A 6,383-nucleotide genomic window follows, 5' to 3' on the forward strand; every position below is an offset into this window, starting at 1 on the left:
GACCACTGAGAGCAGTTTGGGTTTGCTCCCAAGTTAGGTTGGGCAAGTTCTCAGGGAATCACCAGGGTGGGGTGGACAATATTATCCAGGTTGAGGTAGACTCAAGAGATGGCGGCTCCTATGTCTCACACTGTGACAGGTGATGGATCAGTTCAGAAACAATGGATTCTACAAGCACCTCTGTGTGGGAGAAAGCACCCCTCCAGCCGTCACCCTAAAGGCAGAAAACTTTGTTCCTTTCCTTATGTCCCTGACATATTTTGAATTACTGCCCAGAGTTGGAGCTCAGAGCAAGTGAGTCTGTCAGTTAGTAAGTAATTCCATTCCCAAGTCCTTTAAGAGAATCGACTGGGACTCTAGCCACCTTTCATCTCACCCAGCCACTGGTTTCCACACCCAGAAGTTATGGGGATATCTCTCTGGCACTGGGATCCTGGGCTAGGGTGTCTGGTGTGGAGCTGGTTCCACTTGCAGCTCCAGGTGGAGCACCACAACCATGATATCCCTCCTGATTTTTAACAGTTACGCAGGGGTCTGGCATCAGCTCTTTCTGTTTTTCTGCCCCTCCTACCAGTCTCAAGGTGACTTCTTCTGTATGTCCTTAGAGGTAGGACTTTGGTTGAGCTATACTTCAGGTGATTCTCAGTGATGATTGTTCTGTAGTTTATGTGGTCGTGAGAGGAGGCAAACATGGCATTTACCCACTCTGCCATCTTGACTACGAATCCCCAATTTTTTCAATTTTTGATACCTTAATATAATAGATTTCTCTATAAAACTGTGATGTGACAACTCCTGGAACTAACATGCACTTAGACTCCTTATCAACCTATTAAGAGAATAAAATTATAATAAATTAATTACAACGAAAACACAAAAGAAAGATGCCCTTGAAAATCAGGATCCTAAAACACTTTATATTAATCAACTCTAGATGAATTGTTGACAGGTTACATTTCACACATACCTGACTTGTGTTTTTTCTAATGTCTTGAAATCCTGTGTCTCAGCTTCTGAATTCATACGGTAATCTGATCTAACCTCCAGTGAAGCCTCTGACATAGACAGTTTTTTTATGGAGTCAGGTATCCATTGTTTAAATTGTCTCCAAGCACCTAGGAATATGATTCTGTTAGTGATTTTATAATCACATCTATTAAGTTATGTTAAAATTCGCTAACTCTAACACATTAATATAATATATAACTTGAAAAAGATCACCCCATGCATCAGTTCACCTTCTTTTCTTCTTTTGGACACAATTCTGTTTACTGAATCTGGGTAGAGACCCAGAAGGTGGTATCCTGCTGCCCACTCACTATTACGTAGGTTACTTGAACAACAGATTCCGCACACTCTCCATTTCCCCTGATGAAGCTGCAAAGCTTAACAATCTACTGACATCTCAAGGGGAGCTAGGTAAGTCGGTGGGACTAGTGGTAGTCAATTCTACATTGTGGAATGTTTCCCCTCTTTTTTATCACAGGCTTAAATTGACTTCCCAAGTCCTCACGTATGCAGTCCACTGCTCACAACCTTCCAAAAGATTTTTGTATCTTAGAAGAAAAGCGAACTCATTCCAATGGTCTTCAGGGCCCCAGGTAATGTGGCCTGGACCTCCCTTCCTGCTACACATGATTCCTGCCTCCCCTCACTCGTCTGAAAATGGAGATCCAATGCCAAATTAATAAATCGGAGACAGCTACAATTCTCTTTGAAATGGACAAACTTATGTCCAAATAATAGTAAATGGGTTTTGAGATGAGAAATATGAATTTGTAAAAATATTCAAGGACAATTATACATAGCAGTGGGAAGATTAAATCAAGTAGAGTTTTGGTAAAACTCCTTACATTTGTCCCAAATTATGATTTAATGAAAAATTAGCTGCCTTTAAGGAGGTCACAGGTCAGAAGAATACATTATTTTGGACTGAAATACTTCCAATTTATATCAAATGGACATGAATAAAAACAAAATTATACGAACTAAAATGTGGAAAAAACTACTGAGGGAAAGGGACAGCATCTACACTTCAGTTCAGGTGGGAAATCTAGAATTAACTCTCTAGGTAATCCACTTAATTGAACCTTTATCTCTAAAAACTCTGTTTGCATAGGAGCATTTCCATTTATCTGCTTCATAATGGTATTACAATGTGGTAACAGAAACATGAAAATTATTATTGTAGCAGTATAAGACTAAATCATTCATGTCAATGTGTATCTATTAACAATTTATACCTTAAAACTTCATAGTCAACACCATGCCTTTACTCAAAGTAAAGCACCTCACAGGTCTAACTTTCATTTGCTGGATACAATGTATGCTTTAAGCTGTTACAGCAAATACATTTGTAATCTATATATTTTTAATATTCAGCTAGATTCAACATTTAGCCATCATCAAATATTTGAACACTGAATTTTCTTTCAAGAAATTTGAAAACTATCTTTTTGGATACTTACTTCTCTTTCTGATTTATCATTTTCATCCTGGCACATTCTTCCTTTCAAGTGATTAAATTTGTTGACTAACTTCTTATGTCTCTCTTTCACCATAAGATCTTGTTTTTCACATTCAGCTTGAAGCACGTTTCTGAGCTCCTGAAGCTGCTCTTCAATATTCATTCCTGAGTTTTCATTATTGTCACTTTTGTTGAACGCGTCATACAGTTGCCATCAAAGAAGCATATTTCCACTTTGTAGTTCAGAATTTTCTGCTTTAGGAATTCCAGCTTTCCAATATATGTGTTCACTTGTCCTTGTTCCCTTTGATACATGAGTTCAATTTCCTCCTCTTGACACTGAGTTTGGTTTAGGTCTTTCAGTACAGGTTCAAAAACCAATGGTCTTTCTCTGACAGCAAATCTTGTGTGAGGGAGCTCAGTGTCTAAGCTATTGGATTTACTTCCAGCTTTAGAAAGTTGCTGAGAAAGAATCTCACTGTTTTCTTTTAGGTTGCACATAGCAAACCCGATTTTGTCCATGAAATGCAAGCATTCATGTCTTAATCCCTGGAAAGCATTTTGTAGGTGTCTTATTAATTGCTTAATAAGCTCATAATGATGGAGAGGAACAGTAACCAGCATACACAGGTTGGAATCCGTTTCTGTATTCAATCTTTGTTTGCTCTGTCTTTCATTCTCCATTTGAGAGTTCAGATGTATTCTCAGCTGTTGGGACATTAAGCTGTCTGTTTTATTCAAATACTGTTTTTGTTAGTGTTTCGTCATTCAGTTTTATCGTCTTTTGAAGACGGTCTTTCTTTTCTTTTACATTTGCAGTGTCCTGAAAGTATTTTTTTTTTTCATTTCCTGATTCTGAGTTTTCAGTGTGTCCATTTGCAGTCTTAGTATGGCGATTTCATCCTACAATATGTGATTTTCACGCAACAGGTCTTTTTCTTTTTTGTAACTCTCAGAAACCTAAGTAAAAAAGGAGACTTGTAGCTAGCACTCAATGAAATGACATATCATGATATCCTCTGAAATTAAAGAAGAACCTAAATGTTTATATAATGAAAAGGTTGCAGTAACTGGATATCCCATTGGAAAAACACAACGTTGAATCCAAATCTCCAACTTTATACAAGCATAAATTCCCCAAAGTAAAAAAATGTAATATAAGATGGTGAATCCATGAAAGTGAAGAAGAGAATTTTAAAATCATAAGAGAATATTAAGAGTCTCAGAAGTGGAAAGCCAGCAAACCCAGAAGGCATGAAATAAAAGATTAAGAAGTCTGACTACATTTTAAAATAGAGGTTACCGTCTGAATACACATCTATATCACCGTAAGAGTATTCGCTCTGCATACCTTTGGACTGATTACATTTCCTAGAATTTTTTTCCCAAGAATATTCAAAAGATATTCTACATTTCTAATTTTTTCAGAGTCACTTATAAGATTAAATCTACTAATCATTGATAAATCTAGGCATTGCGCTAGCACTTCTTTATACATCAATGAACTCATTTCGTTATCACAATCTCGAATAGAATGATTAAAAAGATGAGCAAGTTCAGGATTTTCCCCAGGACTTTGGACTCTACAATAGTGTGCTTGCTGCTCTTCTAGTGTAAATATATAAATTCAAATGAAGCCATAGAGTTCAAAAAACTCAGGGTAAATAAAAATTATAGACCTCTTCTTAGAAAATAGTGAGATTATTTGCTGCAGCAATAAGCGTTATTTCCTTTTCATAATGTTTAAAGGAGAAATAAATGTGCAATAGGGGAAAATACACTGACCTCTTTGAATAAAATACTCAACAATAAATTATCTGGTGGTGGTCTTCAAGTATGTATCATTGCATACAATTTTCTTCAAAAGTTCCCAGCACTGAAATAGGACTCTAATTGGAGCAAATAGTTACTTTTCTTAAAAGTAGGAGAATGAGATCTAAAAGACAGCCTCTGCACTGGCTATACTTCTACTTCTTACAATCAGTGGAAGTGAAAACTAACCTCTTTACTAATACAGCAAGGGGATGAAATCACTGCCTCAAACTGAAACTTCTGTTATTAGTAGCAATAGTTTTGAGATTGTAGAAAGCTCATCAATCCCTGTAAAAAGTATTGAAAGCCTCCCCTTTACATGAAACATTGTGAACGTCACTACTTGATTGTTGGACATAAAAGGATTTCAATCAAGAATATCATTTATTGCAATGGACCAAAAATGTCACTCGCCCTAAAATACACACACAGACACACACACACACACACACACACTTTTAAAAACCTCTACAACTCCCATATGTATAACATTGGCTTTTAAGATCTGTAAATACACAAATACACACACATATTTGAAAATGACTAAACAAAATACCTCAGAATTCATTTTTTAAAGATTTTTTTTTTGTCTCCTTGTTGTTGTTGAAAACAATTGGTCAGAATTGCATCTTCTAACATTCTGTTGTCCTGGTCTCCAGAAAGTGGCCTCTGAGTGTCGTTTTCCTCTTGCCCCTACAGTGAATTTAACAATATTTTTTAAAGATTAATAACTGCAGAATAGGCAAACTTCAATTAGGAGCCCACATCATTAACATCAATCAGTAAGAGAAGTAAATTCCTAAATATTAATTCAAATTATACACTATGATAGTGTTATACATTGACATAGTAATCTGTTGTATCCAATTCTAACTTATTCAACACCCACTAATAAGAGCAGATAGAAAATTAAATCATATTTACTGATTTCCTACAATGAAATGAAAGAAATTAGAAAGTTATTGTTTGTGCCCTAACAACCAAAGGTCCCATCCTGGAAGGTGTGATTTTCTTAAAAGTCAGTAGAGTTGATTGCATGACCCCATTCTCTCCCTGAATGTAGCCTCAGAAGTCCATTACACAGATGTCACAAGGAAGAATCCATCTCTAACCTTGGCCTTAGTGACCATCCGTACGGAACTGTACATTATGAACCACTGAGAATCATGACACCTTTCACGTGCGTCCGAATCAGTGGCCATCATTTTCACATACTTCATAATTTCAACTGTCTCATCATGTGATTGAATATTTGATGTTACTTTCTTTATCATGGAAGGAAGTTATAAAAATTAAAGGAGCAAACAATATTCAGGACTTTTTTTCTCCTCAATCCCAAGGATAAATTTGAGCTACAAATATCTATAGATTCTAACATTTTAAGTTTTGTAACTGCTTCAAATGTTATAAATAAATAAACATGTCATATACAACTGTTGTCCTCATTAATCTTTCAGATTTCAAAATTTATCTTAGTTGCTTTTAATCTTACACTTTTATAAACTGAGGCTGTAGTTTAAGACAGTCTTCATTATAATCAAGATTTATCATAACAAAGCAATTTACTTTGGTTGTGGAATTTGTTGGTTTGGGGCCCTGGATTTTTTAACTCACAGCACACCGGAAACTACATCTGGGTTGACATCAGTGCACAAAAGGGAAGAGGCTAATCCTAGAGCCTGCTTCACCACAGAAACTTTAAAAAAATTACATAAAATTGTCAAAATTAACTCTGACAGAACTCTAGAAAACAAGCCAAGCTTTATATCAACAAAGTGAACACTAAATCTGGGAGGAAAAAAAGCAACTTAAAAATGATAGAATGTTTTGTGGCATTTTAATTTGCCTTTGTTCCAACCCACTGCCTGGTAAGTACAGTGCTGGTGGTGGTCTTCAAGAAGGGGGCCTGTATTCCTGATGTGGGATCCTGGGCTGTGTTTCAGAGGGTGCAGAACAGACCTTGTTCACAAAGAGTTATTTGTATGTTCTAACCTGTGTGAAAGCTAGAAGACTGACACAAAGCACTGCCCCCTTTTGACTACTTCAGAACTCACTGATGGTGAAAAGAGGCAGGCAGACTGCAAAAGCAATGTAAAGCAAACTG

This window comes from Rhinolophus ferrumequinum, unplaced genomic scaffold, assembly GCF_004115265.2.
Source record: "Rhinolophus ferrumequinum isolate MPI-CBG mRhiFer1 unplaced genomic scaffold, mRhiFer1_v1.p scaffold_63_arrow_ctg1, whole genome shotgun sequence".
In the NCBI taxonomy this organism is placed as follows: domain Eukaryota; kingdom Metazoa; phylum Chordata; class Mammalia; order Chiroptera; family Rhinolophidae; genus Rhinolophus; species Rhinolophus ferrumequinum.